General features: G+C 45.2%; 1 non-coding gene across 1 annotated transcript; it reads right to left on the bottom strand.

The window, feature by feature from the left end:
- Positions 1 to 1,632: 1,632 nt before the first annotated feature.
- trnar-ucu (transfer RNA arginine (anticodon UCU)) lies at positions 1,633 to 1,705 on the bottom strand. The gene has a single exon. It is a non-coding gene; the product is annotated as a tRNA-Arg (tRNA).
- Between the last annotated feature and the right edge of the window lie 15,622 nt (positions 1,706 to 17,327).

The raw sequence follows: 17,327 nt of genomic DNA, 5'->3' as shown, positions 1-17,327 counted from the left end.
CACAATTGGCTTAACCAGACTCAAGAACTAAAGAGAAACCAAGAACATCTCACCGATATTACCATGAAGGTTGGCCCCAGCAAAGGATCAACAGCGAGACCGCAAAAACACATTTCATATCTCTCTGTGCTGGAACTTTCTGCTGTCTTTCTCCAGTGAAATAATATCCAGCTGTTTTCTTCTTCCTACCAAAGTGTATGACCTCACACATTCCCACATTGTCTTTCCTTTGCTGCGTTTTTGGCTACTCCCTTAACCCATCCATCTCCCTCTGTAAACTCTGTGAGTCAGCCTCAGCAGTTGCCTTCCCACAAATGTTTGTCCAATCTGTGGATGTGGCACTCCAAGTTCTCCAACGATGGCCTAACTACTTCACATCTCCATCATAGTCTCCTTGCAATTGTATTCAATACCTTGACTAAGAAAGGTAAGGACCCAAATGCATAGCCACAGCCCCATCAGTTCCAACCTTGAACCCCCAGATTTCAATCATTTCCATTGACATATTGGACATCATCATAAATACCAAACATGCAGGTCATCTGGGGTTCAGCTGGTAACGTTGACAGAATATAGCTTAGACTGACACCAACACAACCAAAACAGAAGCTGCTTTGTCCATAGATTGGTAGCTCTATCTGTTGGAGCCCCAGTGACCTCATGGGTAAGGCACTAACTTCCTAAACCAGAGATTGTGGGCTCAAATCTTATTTGGGGTATTGATTTTGTTGAAACCTTCACTGTGCAGCTGATCTCAATCCTGTGTGGTCACGTGACCGTGGCAACAAAATCAGGCATTCTCAATTGATCCTCAGTTGGAGAAATTTGACCTGACAGAAAATTGGCCAAACTAAATTAAACAGCAGCTGTCAGCTCCAGAGAACAGTGGAGCTAAGATCAAAGAGTTACAAAGATTCAAGAAGAACCAGTTCCAACCAGACTGAGGGTTGTATATTGGAGAAGTGTCAACCTGAGACAATCCACTTTATAGCTCCTGGCATGACAACAGTGAAGGGTATTGGTGTGACCCCATTGGATGATGTGAACCCTGCTGATTATTGTACTGGCCAAAGCCACAGAAGATTCTGGAAGATCAGAGAAATGTCGGGGAGGAACACAAACCTGGATGCCAGTCCCTTTGCAAAGCCTTGACTGGAGCTCTGACCATCTGCTCCAAACTTGTTCAGAGAAGCCCTAGAGTGGGGTGGGAAGAGGCCATTCAGCCCATCATATCCACACTGACCCTCTGAAGAGCATCCCATCCAGGCCCAACCCCTATCCTCTCACCCTCCATTCCCCAAAGCCAATCCACCGAACCTGCACATCTTTGGGCTGTGGGAGGAAACCAAAGCACCCGGAGTACCCCATGGAGAGAATGTGCAAACAGACACCCAAGGGAGGAATCAAAGCCAGGTCCCTGACACTGTGAGGCAGCAGTGCTACCCACTGAGCTACCATACCATCCCCAGGAGAATCTCAGCTGTGACTGTGCTGTCTCTTTCAGACGATTCACCCCACTCTCCTGCATATCCTCAACAATATCCTCCACCACCAACACCAACCTGGGGACTTTTCCAGATGACATGAGCAATAGACTTGACCTCAGACGAAGTAAAGGGTTACAACGGCAGGCACCCCAGATGGGATTTGAACCCACAATCCCTGGCTTAGAAGGCCAGTGCCTTATCCATTAGGCCACAGGGGCTACATGTGTGCTGGTAAAATGGCAGCTTTTAAGTTTTGTTTTGTTTTGCACGAACACACTGACTGTGGCTCAGCCAGCACAGAGTCAGTGCCCTGGACTGAGGGGATTCTAAATCTCCTGGTTATATATGTTTTTCTCTTTACCCCCGCACTGCTGCCTAACTGTGGTAGTGCTTATATTTTCCCCAGCCCCCATGTTGTGTGTGTGCAGGTGTGAGACACAGTGAAAGACAACAGATGGACAAATCTTTATTCAATTCCCACCACCAGGAAGAAAGGAAACAGCCGAGTGGCCAGTGACAAGCATCAAAGGGCAATGCTGTGTGACCAAACAGTGAGGGGGAGGGCACTCTCTGAACAGCTCAAGGATGTTGGTAGACACTGTGTGCTCCTTCTCCAGGGACACCCGGGCTCGAACGTAACCACGGAAGAGGGTCAGGCAATCGGCCCTAACAACCAGTTTGGCCAGGCCCAGGAGCAGACCCACGAGGAGATCCTCTGACCAACCCTCCCCCCTCGGCACTGGGTGTCCAATGATGGGGAGTGTGGGGCTGAAGTCCAACCAGAAACGGAGGAGAAGGTTTCCCAGAAAGCTCAAAAGGGAGTGCAAGCGTCCTGTTCCATGGACTCCACAGCACCACAGAACAAGCAGTTGGGCTGGGAGTCCGTGAACCACCACAATCTGCGGACTGCCGCGTGCAATACCCTCCACCCCAGATCCCCGTGAGAAAGGGGGAGGACTCCCATGTAGAGAGCCCTTCACTGGGGATGGTCCCCACCGCCCGGTGGTAAATGGGCACGCCAGGGTGTGTCCGGGAGGTGGATGAGGGTGTGCAGCAGCAGTCTGTACCCGGCCCTCTGTGATACACCCCTGAAAGGGACAAAACTAAAACTCCGGAGACAGCTCAGGTTGTGGGGCACAGTCTCCCGCAGGAAGTACAGGACCCCTGGGGCCAATGTGAAATGCCTGCGTTGAGATTATGGCGAATGATGTGTAATAGAAACTTGCACAAGGCAATTCCAGGATTTGGGAGATCTTGGGGAGAATTGTCTGAAAGAGACAGCATAGCCACAATGGGCTGAATGCCCGCTAAGATTCTGTAGATTTAGAACATACTACATAGAACACAGAACAGTACAGCACCGAACAGGCCCTCAGCCCACGATGTTGTGCCGACCATTGATCCTCATGTATGCACCCTCAAATGTCTGTGACCATATGCATGTCCAGCAGTTTCTTAAATGTCCCCAATGACCTAAATTCCACAACTGCTGCTGGCAACGCATTCCATGCTCTCAAAACTCTCTGTGTAAAGAACCCCGCTCTGACATCCCCTCTATTCTTTCCTCCAACCAGCTTAAAATTATGACCCCTGGTGTTAGCCATTTCTGCCCTGGGAAATAGTCTCTGGCTATCGACTCTATCCATGCCTCTCATTATCTTGTATACCTCAATTAGGTCCCCTCTCCTCCTCCTTTTCTCCAATGAGAAAAGTCTGAGCTCAGTCAACCTGTCTTCATAAGATAAGCCCTCCAGTCCAGGCAGCATCCTGGTAAACCTCCTCTGAACCCTCTGCAAAGCATCCACATCTTTCCTATAATAGGGCGACCAGAACTGGACGCAGTATTCCAAGTGCGGTCTAACCAAAGAAAGCATTTGTCCTCAATGCAACTTTTTACAACATCTCCATCCACTTCCTTCCCACTAACTGCAAATATCTTGAAAGCGCTGCACAAAATAACATTGAACCCTTTGCTATTTTCCTGTCTGCTCCATTTTCCTCAGATGTGAGTTGTACAATGTTGGAGCTAGACAACGGATTTACTCAGACTGACACTTCCAGTCATCGAGTCATAGAGATGTACAGCACAGAAACACACCCTCGGTCCAACCCGTCCATGCCAAACAGATATCCCAACCAAATCTAGCTCCTCCAAACCTTTCATATTCATATACCCATCCAGATGCCTTTTAAACGATGTAATTGTACCAGCCTCCACCACTTCCTCTAGCAGCTCATTCCACACACACACACCATTTTTTGCCTGAAAAAGTTGCCCCTTAGGTCTCCTTTATATCTTTTCCCTCTCACTCTAAACCTAAGCCCTCTAGTTCTGGAGTCCCCCACCCCAGGGAAAAGACCTTGGCTGTTTACTCTAATCATGCTGCTCATGCTCCAGAATTGTTTATAAAGGCCCAAGGGTGAGGAGGGCAGGCCATTCAGCCCAACATATCCAGACTGACCCTCTGAAGAGCATCCCATCCAGGCCCAACCCCTATCCTCTCACCCTGCATTCCCCAAAGCCAATCCACCGAACCTGCACATCGTTGGGCTGTGGGAGGAAACCAAAGCACCCGGAGGACCCCATGGAGAGAATGTGCAAACTCGACACAAACAGACACCCAAGGGAGGAATCAAAGCCAGGTCCCTGACACTGTGAGGCAGCAGTGCTACCCACTGAGCCACCATGCCATCCCCAGGAGAATCTCAGTAGGTTTTCAGCCATTGTGACTGTGCTGTCTCTTTCAGGGAATTCAGCAGATCCCCAAAAGATCTGTGGAAGGTCACATGGGACACCACATCCCATCAACTGAATGCAGATGTCGGGATGTTTGCAAAGTGGATTAAAGAGTAGGGACACATACCAAGAATCAGACACCCCAGATGGGACTTGAACCCACAACCCCTAGTTGAGGAAACCAGTGCCTTATCCATTAGGCCACTGGGGCCCCACATGCCAGGCTGCAATGGCAGCCTTTAAATACTGCATCCTGACCTCTCATTGTGTGTGTTTCTGTGTGTTGTACTCTCACTAATTGGTTCTTACCCCTTCCATCTCATGCCACATTGTTGGCTGCTTGATAAATTGATCCCGCCTCCCATTTCTCCCCAAACGGACAGATGAGAAATCATCCAAACTCCAACTTTGCACATCTCAAGTCTGAGGAAAATGGAGCAGACAGGAAAATAGCAAAGGGCTCAATGTTATTTTGTGCAGCACTTTCAAGATATTTGCAGTTACTGGGGAAGGTGGAAGTGGAGATGTTGCAAAAAGCTGCATTGAGGACAAATCAACAGAATCAAAGCAGGCATTCAGACCATTGTGGCTGTGCTGTCTCTTTCAGACAATTCACCCCAAGATTTCCCCAATCCCAGAATTATCTTGTATAAGTTTCTACTAATCAGCATTTGCCATAATCTCAACACAGGCACAATGATTTTTAACAGAGTAGTTAAAAAATCCAGTCAATTTGGATTGAGATGAAGTTGACATGGGATGAAAATCAGCCACTGCAAAGACCAGGCTTAAAAATGAAATCCCTGAAATCCCAGATTTCAGAGGCCAGTGCCATAGCCATTAGGCCACGAGGGCACTATGTTGGTAGACCACTGGAAACAGTTGACCTCAAATGAGTGCGACAGCCAAGCACACTCCCAGATCTGTGACAACACACTGAGGGACACACTAAAGGTTCAGGCAGCTGCTGCCAAGGTGTAACAGGGAAACAACACAGTCTCAGGTCTTTCTGACAAATGATCACATCGTCCTGTCAGTTCTCAGACCCTCTTGGTGCCTGACAATGAACAGAGATCGATTCCTGCCCAAGTACAAAATGCCTTTCTTTCCACAACGATACAGAAGGTTTGAGAAATGTCAATATTCCAATGGTTTGTTGGTTCTTTTCTCTCTGCATAGACTGTACAGAACCTTTGTATGCATTTCCAAATGATGTTACAAACTGTTTCAAAACTTTGTTAATAAAATCAAATTGAAACGCAAATTAAATTTAGTCTCCCTTTTTCCCCATCACCAACAAGAATACTTGAGTAAAGTTGTGAGGAATTCATCAAACCAATGAGACTCCAGGAATTCTTCCAAGATGTCAGCAATGATCCCAATGAGCCAACCAACGAACGGGAACAGTCATGAGAGAGATCCATCGTGGAGCGACCAAAGAAGGAGTCGATTTGTATCCCTGCGGAGGGCCGCTGTCCTGACCTTGAGATGTATGCTCAACCGTCAGGAGATGGGTGAATGACAGATTTAAAAATCACACAACACCAGGTTAGAGTTGAACATGTGGAAGCACTAGGTTTCGGAGCACTGCTCCTTCATCAGGTGGTTGTGGAGAATAAGATTGCAAAACACAGAACTTAGAGCAAATGTTTACACTGTGATGCACCTGAAATTGAGAAAGACCTGGATTGTTTGTTAAGTCTCTCATCTTTTAGAATGGCCAGGTTGGTTTTCGTTCTTTCATATGTAAATTGCAAAACTTTTATCAAAAGTTACATTCTTAAGTGAACTTTAACAATTGGTGTCGTGTTGGGCCAGATGATGTACTGAAGGTGTGAGCTCCCCTGTGTGAGGCTGTCTGTGCCACAATGGTCAGACTGATTCGAATCTAATAAACAGATTTACAGCACCTCACATGAATTCATACAGTTTTTGAGCAAAGTAAAGTGTAATTCTGTAAGTACAAGTTAATCACACAAACTTATATGTGTGTGTGTGGAAATGTTTGTGTGCATATGTGTGTGTGTATGTGCGTGTATATATGTGTGTGTGTATGTGTGTGTGTATATATGTGTGTGTGGGTGTGTTTGTGTGTGTATATGTGTGTGTATATGTGTGTGGGTGTGTATGTGTGTGGGTGTGTATGTGTGTATGTATATGTGTGTATTTGTATGTGTGTGTATATGTGTGTGGGTGTGTATATATGTGTATGTGTGTGTGTGGGTGTGCCTGTGTGTGTGTATGTGTATGGATGTGTGTGTGCGTATGTGTGTGTATATGTGTGTGTGTTAATATGTTTATGCGTGTGTGTGGGTTTGTGGGTGTGGTTGTGTCGGTGTGTATGTATGTGTATATGTGTGTGTGTATGTGTGTGTGTACATGCATGTGTGTGTATGTGAGTGTGTATGTGCATATGTGTATGTGTGTGTTTATGTATATGTGTGTATGTGTGTGTATGTGCGTGTGTTTATATGTGTGCGTGTGTGTGTGTCTATGTGTATGTTTGTGTGTGTGTATGTGTGTGTAAATGTGTGTGTATATGTGTGTCTATGTATGTATGTGTGTGTGTGTATACGTGTGTGTATATGTATGTGTTTGTGTGTGTGGGTGTGGGTGTGGGTGTTGGTGTTTTTGTGTATGGTTGTATGTGTATGTGTATGTGTGTGTATATTTGTGTATGTGTGTGTTTGTGTATGTGTATGTATATGAGTGTGTATATGTATATGTGTGCGTGTCTGTGTTTGTATGTGTATGTGTATGTGTGTGTATGTGCGTGTGTGTATATGTGTGTGTATGGGTGTGTAAATGTGTTTGTGTGTGTGTGTGTGTGTGTGTGTGTGTGTGTGTGTGTGTGTGTAATTGAATGGGGTCACCTGTAATGTCCCAGTTGAGGCCATCTCCATTGTTACCAAACTTGGTGATCAGCCTCTGCTCGACCACTTTTCATTGTTGCCTGTCCCGAAGTCCCCCTTGGAGGAAGGTGCGAGGTCGAATGTCCCGAATTGCTGAAGTGTTCTCTGACTGGGAGGGAACACTCCTGTCTGTTGACACTCAGGACAGCCCCACCACCCCCCAAACGATACACGCACACACGCACATGTACACACATGCACATACACACACACATACGCACACACACACAGACACACACACACACACACAAGCACATATAAATTTGTGGGGTGAATTTGTATTTGCAGAACTACATTTTACTTTGCTCAAAAACTGCATGAACCACAGAGCTAAGGAGAGAATTGTGGCAACTCTCAGAATCAGGTGGCTCAGTGGTTAGCACTGCTGCCTCACAATACCAGGGTCCCAGGTTCAATTCCAGCCTTAGACAACTCCCTGTGTGGAGTTTGCACATTGCTCTGGTTTCCTCCCACAGTACAAAGGTGAATTGGCCATGTTAAATTGCCCATAGTGTTACCTGTTTCCACACTGTCGGTAGTCTAATCCAGGGGAAGGATCTGAAGGCCCTAATTTACGAGGGCTCTAAGCTCATGCCTTTCCAGGACTTCTCAGCGGTGGGAAACCAGAAAAGAAAACCTAACGATGATGAGCCTAAGACATAGGAATGGAAGTAAGGCCATTCAGCCCATCGGGTCCACCCCGCCATTCAATCGTGAATGATGGGCATTTCAACACCACTTGGTGGCACTCTCATCGTTCACCCTTAATTCCTTGCGCGATCAAGAATTTATCAATCTCTGCCCTGAAGCCAATTAACATCCTGGCCTCTGCTGCGCTCCACGGCAATGAATTCCACAGGCCCACCACTCTCTGCCTGAAGAAATGTCTCCTCATTTCCGTTCTAAATTGACCCCCTCTAATTCTCAGGCTGTGCCCATGGGTCCTGATGGAAACAAATTCCCAAACATCCACCCTTTCTAATCCATGCATTATCTAGCAAATTTGTATAAGATCTCCCCTCAACCTTCGAAACTCTAATCAATACAATCCCAGGATCCTCAGCTGTTCATTGTATGTTAAGCCTCCCATTCCAGGGATCATCTGTGTGTATCTCCGCTGGACATGCTCCAGTGCCAGTATGTCCTTCCTGAGTTGTGGAGCCCAAAATTGGATACAGTATTTCAAATGGGGCCTAACCAGAGCTTTATAAAGTCTCAGAAGGACATCGCTGCTTTTACATTCCAACCCTCTTGAGGTAAATGGCAACATTACATTTGTTTTCTTAACCACGGACTCAACCTTTAGAGATTCCTGGACTATCATTCCCAGATCCCTTTGTACTTTGGCTTTATGAATTTTCTCACTGTTTAAAAAATAGTCCATGCCTGTATTCCTTTTTCCAAAGTGCAAGTCCGAGCATTTGCTCAGGTTGAATTTCATCAGCCATTTCCTGGACCACTCTCCTAAACTGTCTAAATCTTTCTGCAGCCTCCCACCTCCTCAGAACGACCTGCTTGTCTGCATAACTTTGCATCATCGGTGAACTTTGCCAGAATGTCCCCCAGTCCCTTCATCCAGATCATTAATATATAAAGTGAACAGTTGCAGCCCCAACACTGAACCCTACGGGATACCACTTGTCACCAGCTGCCATTCCAAGAAAGAACCTTTTATCCCAACTCTCTGCCTTCTGTCAGATAGCCAATTCCCAATCCATGCCTGTAGCTCACATCAAACAGCATGGACCCTCACCATACTCAGCAGTGTCCCGTGAGACACCTTATCAAATGCCTTTTGGAAATCTAGGTAGAAAACTTCCACTTGGTTTCCCTGGTCTAACCTACTTGTTACCTCTTCAAAGAATTCTAACAGGTTTGTCAGGCATGACCTCCCCTTACTAAATCCATGCTGACTTGTTCTAATCCAACCCTGCACTTCCAAGAATTTAGAAATCTCATACTTAATGATGGGTCCTAGAATTTAACCTACAACCGAGGTTAAGCTAACCGGCCTATAATTTTTCATCATTTATCTTGATTTTTTCTTGAACAAGGGGTTTACAACAGTCATTTTCCAATCATCTGGGAATTTCCCTGACTCCAGTGATTTTTGAAAGATTAAAAATAGCCTCTACTATTTCCTCAGCCACCTCCCTCAGAACTCTTGGATGGAGACCATCGGGGCCGGGAGATTTATCAATTTTTAGACCTTTTAGCTTTTCTAGCACTTCCTCTTTTGTAATGGCTTCCATATTCAAATCTGCCCCCTGATTCTCCTTAATTGTTCGGATAATGCTCATGTCTACCACTGTGAAGACTGACACAAAGTATTTACCACGTTCTTCAGCCATTCCCTTATCTCCCTTCACGAACTTTCCTGCATCAATTTGGAATGGCCCAATTTCTACTTTTGCCTCTCGTTTGTTTCTTATGTATTGAAAGAAACTTTAACAATCATTTCTAATATTACTGGCTAGCTTACCTTCATATTTGATCCTCTCCTTCTTATTTCTATGTCTTTGTTATCCTCTGTTTGTTTTTGTCGCCTTCCCAATCTTCTGATTTCCCAGTGCTCTTGGCCACTTTGGAGGCTCTCTCTTTCCCTATGATACATTTCCTGACTTCCTTTGTCAGCCCTGGCTGTTTAATTCCCGCCCCCTGACGGATAATGTTTCTGCCAAGAGAAGACTGAGGGAGTTTGGGATCCGGAACTCTCTGAGGTATCCGGCGGTGCTCCGATAACCTGACATGGATCCGTACATCTCTTTGATACATCGGAGAAGGCAAGAGACTTTGTGGACAAATTAACCGAATCTGAACAATTTAGTACCTACAAATAGTGTTGTTTGGTTATGTCTTTGTTGTGTTTTTAAAAAACCGAGGAAGTCCAGTTGGAGCTTTCTTTTCCTTGTTTTCCCGATTGGTAATAATCCGGTTTAAACTGTGTTTGGTGGCGGTTGAGATGTGTACTTTCAATTTCTAAGTGAAGTTATACCAGAGGATGGGTGGGGTATTTACCCCATCGATCTGAAATGTTTTTTTTCTTTATTCATATTGCTATTCTATGGTATATTTACTTTCTATTCTTCTTGTGTTTGTGGTACGGCTCTAGCTAGAAGGAGAGAAAATGGTTGGGATGGCTAGATGCCCACTTATGGGCTGTTTGGGATGGGTAGTTGCCCCCTTTGGGCAAGAGGTGAGTTCCCCAATTCAGCACCATTGGCACTTTATATGGTGGTTTGTATTGCTTTTAATCTTTGATAGTTTTGTAGGTTTGTTAAATGTCGTGGTTTCAGTTTATGTAGTTTTTATATTTGATGGATCATATGACACTAAGGCTCAGTGATTTGTTGTTCGAGTTCCTCCTCTCTGGAATTTAAATGTTACTGCAGCAGGTTATGACTTGATTAAATGGTGAACGTGGAATATGAAGGAAAGTCACTCACCAATTAAGAGGAAGAAGGTAGTTTTGAGTCTTAGAAAGGAGAAAGTGGATATTCCTTTGTTACAGGAGACGCACTTGGATGACAGGGAGCATTTGAAACTACAGCAGAATGGCTTTGATCAGTTCTACTTCACATCATTTAATACCAGAAGTAGGGGAGTGGCTGTATTGGTGAGGAGGAATCTCCCATTTAAGTTACTAGAGTGTGTTAACGACACACACACAGGAGGTTTGTAACTCTTATAGCATTGATAAATGGGGAAGAGTATGGTGTTATAAATGTTTCTTGCCCTCAAGCTCATCCCCTCAACATTTTGCGAGATGCGTTTTCAAATTGATCAGTCTTGAGTCCTGGCATATCACTAACGGGGGAGATTTTAACTGTCTCATGGATCCCACAGTGCAGAGGTTGCCAAAAGGCCCCCCGACTCCCTCTGTACAAACTAAACAATTAGTGGATCTGTGTGCAGAGTAAGGATTGGTGGACATCTGCAGGTGTCTCCACCCAGATGTCACACCAGGATTGATTTTTTTCCAATCCCCGTGGCAACCCTGGACTTGGAGGCACCTTGTACGATCGGTAATATTACCATCTCTGATCACACTCCAGTGTACCTGTTGGTTAAGATTAAGGACGTTACAGTGGGTCCAAGGCACTGTCAAATGGATTCCTTTATCCTCAAGGATAATACATTTGTGGAGCAGTTGTCTCGGAAGTTTTGGGCATTCCTAGGCATTAACTCATGCTCGGTTAGTAGCCAATCCTTCCTTTCAGAAATTGCCAAAGCCGATGCCATTGGGTCAGTTATTCCTACTCTGCCAGTAGGAGGCGGAAGAATGGTGAGCAGCAATGTCTCCTTGAAGCACGGTTGAAGGCAGCTGAGAAGGCCGACTTTGACAGGCCCTCGTTGGCCAAGTTACAGAGGATTACGGCGCTGCGTTCTGCATTGAATTCCGTGCTCACGCAGACAGCAAAGAACGAGCTTACTTTTGCAAAGCAAAGGTTATATGATCATGGTGACAGGTCTAGTAAATACTTAGCATATCTCGCTAGGAACAGGAGAGCCCCTCAAGCCATTACGTGTTACTGTGAGACTGTGTTACCTTCTATTGTTAAAGAGGACCAGACGGGCTTCATAAAGGGCCGCAGATCCTCCAATAATGTTAGGAGGCTGCTTAATGTAATTCATGTGTGTCAACAACAGTCAATGTAGGGATTGGTGATTTCTCTAGATACAGAGAAGGCCCTTGACCGAGTTGAGAGGCCGTACCTTTTCTATACTCTGGAGCGGTTTGTTTTGGGAGAAGTTTTTATAAGATGGGTAAAGGTTCTCCACAATGATCCTCTCACTGCAATCATCACCAACAGGGTGTGATCAAGCAATTTTCACATTTTTGGGGTCAGCCGGCAGGTCTGTTCCCTTTCCCCACTGCTTTTTACAGTGGGGATTGAATCATTGGTGGAGGGCATTCATAGGGATCCCAATATATCAGCTCCAGACGGGGGGTCAAATTTACATCAGAGTTTATTGTATGTGGACGATGTCCTCATTCTTTCGTCAAATCCAGCAGTTTCAGTACCTCGCCTGTTAACATGCATCTGTGTGTTTGGCACCTTTTTGGGGGACAAGATTAATCTTGCAAAATCAGAGGCTATGCCTATGGGTGGTCTTATGAAAGTGTTAAGTCTTGAGGGTGAATATCGATTCCCATTTAAATGGTCACGGGGGTGGGGTTTTGTGTATTGGAGCATGTTCATTACTCCAGTTCTGAATCGGTTGTTCAAAGCCAATTTTGTTCAATTATTTGACAAAATCAAACAAGACCTTCAAAGATGGAGGCGCTTCTGGTCTCGTGGTTGGGTCGGATAGTGTTTATTAAGATGAATATTCTCCCTTGTTTACTATACCCTATATGGATGCTCCCCCCGATTTTCGATAAGCAAACATTCAGGAGACTGAACGGCTGGTTCAGCCCCTTTATTTGACATCGTCAGTGGCCCCTCATTAAATGAGATAAACTGCGATTGTCTCACAGACTGGGGGGAGTGGATCTCCCAGACATTAAAAGCTACCAACGAAGCTCAGTTTTATCCTACATGAGTGATTGGGCTTGTGGGGACCCTCTTTCAATATGGTTCGATATTGAAACCTCCCAGACTAAGGTGACCCCTTACTCACTTGCTGTGTTTGGACAAAATGAGGACAGTTAGGGAATATTGCCATAACCCAATAGTTATCGATACTGTTGAAGCATGGAGGGCATTTCGGCAGAGGGAAGGCAATATTGGCAAGACATCTTCTCTTACACCGGGTATGCCGGGTTTTCAACCGGGGATGATAGATTCAGGATCCAAACATTGGGCAGTTAGGGGTGTGTCTTGTGCGGGTGATTTGTTTGAGGGAGACACAATGATGTCCTTCGATCAGTTATCACGGAAACACAATCTACCGAACAGGGACCTCTTTCGTTTATTTCAAGTTAGAGATTTTATTCAAAAAAAGACGACACGTTTGACTGATCCCTCCAACTCCGAAATAGAGAGAGGGGTGATTTAGCCCCATATCCTGCAGACCCCACAAAGTTCTGTATTTTTCTGACACAACATCCCACCAAACCCAACACAGACCTGGGGATATTTCCAGGGGAGATGAGAAATCGACTTGACATCAGACAAAGAAGATCAGCCGTGAAGTCAAGGCTTAAAAGCGAGCCATCCCAGATTGGACTTGAACCCACGATCGCAGGCTGAGGAGGCCAGTGCCTTATCCATTAGACCACGAGGACCACATCTCCAAAACTGAAATGGTAGCCTGTAAATACTGCACCCTGAACCTCTCGTATTGTGTTCTTCTCTGAGTTTTATACTCACACTGATTGGTTGTTCCCCCTTCCATCTCACACTAAATCATTGGCTGCTTGATAAAATTAATCTTACCTCCCATTTCTCCCCAAATGGACAGACAAGAAATCGACCAAATGTCCCAAAACGGACAGATGAGAAATTAACCAAACTCCAACTTTGCACAACTAAAGTCTGAGGAAAATGGAGCAGACAGGAAAATATCAAAGGGCTCAATGTTATTGTGTGCACCACTTTCAAGATATTTGCAGTTAGTGAGGAAGGAGTAAGTGGAGATGTTGCAAAAAGCTGCATTGAGGACAAATCAACAGAATCATAGCAGGCATTCAGCCCATTGTGGCTGTGCTGTCTCTTTCAGACAATTCACCCCAAGATCTCACAAATCCTGGAATTTCCTTGTGCAAGCTTCTAATAAACATCGTTAAAAATCAGACAACACCAGGTTGTAGTCCAACAGGTTTATCTCAAAGTACTAGCTTTTGGAGCGCTGCTGCTTCGTCAGGTGATTGTGGAGAAAAAGATTGTAAGACACAGAATTTATGGCAAAGGTTTACAGTGTGATGTCACTGAAATTATATATTTAAAAAAATCTGGAATTTGTGTGAAGTCTCTCATCATTTAGAATGACCAGGTTGGTTTCAGTTCTTTCATGTGTAAATCACAAAACATAGCACATAGAAAAATACAGCGCAGGACAGGCCCTTCGGCCGTCGATGTTGCGCCGACCGAAGCCTACCTAACCCACACTAGCCCAATAACCTCCATATGCTTATCCAATGCCCGCTTGAATGACCATAAAGAGGGAGAGTCCACCACTGATACTGGCAGGGCATTCCATGAACTCACAACTCACAAAATATTTTTCATTGCGAAGTGAAATGGCAAGCTGTCCAATAAAAGCTAAATGCTGTGAATGCTGGAAATCTGAAACAGAGAAAAAGCTGGAGAAATCATGACTCAGAAACATAATTGAGTTTTCTGAAAAAGTCACAAAGAGGATTGATGAGGGCAGAGCGGTGGATGTGATCTATATGGACTTCAGTTAGGCGTTCGACAAGGTTCCCCATGGGAGGCTGATCAGCAAGGTTAGATCTCATGGAATACAGGGAGAACTAGCCATTTGGATACAGAACTGGCTCAAAGGTAGGAGACAGAGGATGGTGGTGGAGGGTTGTTTTTCAGACTGGAGCCCTGTGACCAATGGAGTGCCACAAGAATCAGTGCTGGGTCCACTACTTTCCGTCATTTATATATATGTTAGTATCATTATGAGGCATCATTAGTAAGTTTGCAGATGACACCAAAATTGGAGGTGTAGTGGACAGCAAAGAAGGTTCCCTCAGATTACAACGGGATCTTGATTAGAAGGGCCGATGAGCTGAGGAGTGATGGGTGGAGTTTAATTTAGATCAATGTGAGGTGCTGCATTTTGGGAAAGCAAATCTTAGCTGGGCTTATAGACTTAATGGGAATGTCCCAGGGAGTGTTGGTGAACAAAGAGACCTTAGAGTGTAGGTTCATAGCTCCTTGAAAGTAGAGTCGGGGATCGATTGGATAGTGAAGAAGGCGTTTGGTATGCTTTCCTTGATTCTAAATCAGATGTGTACAGTCTATGCAGAGAGATAAGAACCAAAAAAACATTGGAATGTTGACATTTCTCAAAGCTTCTGTATCGTTGTGAACAAAAAGGCATTTTGTACTTGGGCAGGAACTGATCACTGTTCATTGTCAGGCACCAAGAGGGTCTGAGAATTGAAAGAAAAATGTGATAATTTGTCAGAAAGACCTGAGACTGTGTTGTTTCCCTGTTACACCTTGGCAGTAGCTGCCCGAAACTTTAGTGCATCCCTCAACATGTCATCTGAGATGTTGGAACATGCTGGGCTGTAACACTCATTGGTGCCAAGACTTTACACTGGCAAATGACTATGTGTGTCCTAGTAGCATATTGGGTAAACCACTGTCCTCCTAAGTGTGGGATTGTGGGTTTAATTCCCCTCTGGGCTGCTTACGTTTTAAGCTTGGTCTTTGTAGGTGACTTTCATCCCATGCCAACTTCATCACGATCCAAATTGACTGCATTTTGCAACTACTCTGCTCAAAATCACTGTGCCTGTGTTGAGATTATGGCGAATGATGTGTAATAAAAACTTGCACAAGGCAATTCCTGAATTTGGGAGATCTTGGGGAGAATTGTCTGAAAGAGACAGCGCAGCCAGAATGAGCTGAATGCCGGCTAAGATTCTATTGATTTAGAACATACTACATAGATCATAGAACAGTACAGCACCGAACAGGCCCTTCAGCCCACGATGTTGTGCCGTCCATTTATCCTCATGTATGCACCCTCAAATGTCTGTGACCATATGCATGTCCAGCAGTTTCTTAAATGTCCCCATTGACCATGCTTCCAGAACTGCTGCTGGCAACGCATTCCATGCTCTCAAAACTCTCTGTATAAAGAACCCCGCTCTGACATCCCTCTATACTTTCCTCCAATCAGCATCTTTCCTATCATTGGTCAACCCGAACTGGACGCAGTATTCCAAGTGTGGTCTAACCAAAGAAAGCATTTGTCCTCAATGCAACTTTTTCCAACATCTTTACCTACGTCTTCCCCAGTAACTGCAAGTATCTTGAAAGTGCTGCACAAAATAACATTGAACCCTTTGCTATTTTCCTGTCTGCTCCATTTTCCTCAGATGTGAGTTGTGCAATGTTGGAGTTTGGTTGGTTTCTTGTCTGTCCGTTTGGAGACAAATGGGGAGCGAGATTGATTTATCAAGCAATCAATTCTTTAGCATGAGATGGAAGTTGTAAAAAACAATTAGTGAGTGAATAAAACTGAGAAAAACACAATATGAGCCATCAGGGTGCAGTATTTAAAGGCTGCCAGTTTAACAACAGTCATGTACCCCCAGTGGCCTAATGAATAAAATATTGAGCTCCTACGCCAGGGATTGTGGGTTCAAATCCTAGCCGGAGTGGCTAGATTTTATAGGTTGCCCTCTTTGAACTTTACTTCTAATCTACATTATAAACATCCCCATGTCTGCATTCAGTTGATGGGAAGTGCTGTCCAACATGAACTTGCACAAAGTTGTCGGGGATCTGCAGGATTGGGTCAAAATTACCTGAAAGAGACAGCAGAGCCACAATGGGGAAAGAACTGCTGAGATTCTTCTGGGGCTGGCATGGTGACTCACAGTGTCAGGGACCTGGCTTTGATTCCTCCCTTGGGTGTCTGTTTGTGTCGAGTTTGCACATTCTCTCCCTGGGGTACTCGGAGTGCATTGTGTTCCTCCCACAGCCCAAAGATGTGCAGGTTCGGTGGATTGGTTTTGGGGAGTGCAGGGTGAGAGGATAGTGATTGGGCCTGGATGGGATGCTCTTCAGAGGCTGAGTGTGGACTTGATGGGGTGAATGGCTTGTCCCCCTCACTCTAGGGCTTTTCTGAACAAGTTTGGAGCAGATGGTCAGAGCTCTGCTGCAGATCCCAGTCAAGATTTTGCTAAGGGACTGGCATCCAGGTGTGTGTTCATATCCTTCTTTTCCCTGATCTTCCAGAATGTTCTGTAGCTTTGGCCAAAGGGGTCATGAGCTGGGTTCACATCATCCAATGGGGTCACACTGCCAGGAGCTAGACAATGGATTTACTCAGACTGACACTTCCAGTCATCGAGTCATAGAGATGTACAGCACAGAAACACACCCTCGGTCCAACCCGTCCATGCCGAACAGATATCCCAACCCAATCTGGTCCCACCTTCCAGCACCCGGCCCATCTCCCTCCAAACTCTTCCTATTCATATACCCATCCAGGTGCCTTTTAAACGATGTAATTGTACCAGCCTCCACCACTTCCTCTGGCAGCTCATTCCAC

The sequence above is a fragment of the Chiloscyllium punctatum genome, chromosome 18 (assembly GCF_047496795.1).
Source record: "Chiloscyllium punctatum isolate Juve2018m chromosome 18, sChiPun1.3, whole genome shotgun sequence".
Classification (NCBI taxonomy): domain Eukaryota; kingdom Metazoa; phylum Chordata; class Chondrichthyes; order Orectolobiformes; family Hemiscylliidae; genus Chiloscyllium; species Chiloscyllium punctatum.
This window is presented reverse-complemented; position numbering and strand designations above follow the sequence as displayed.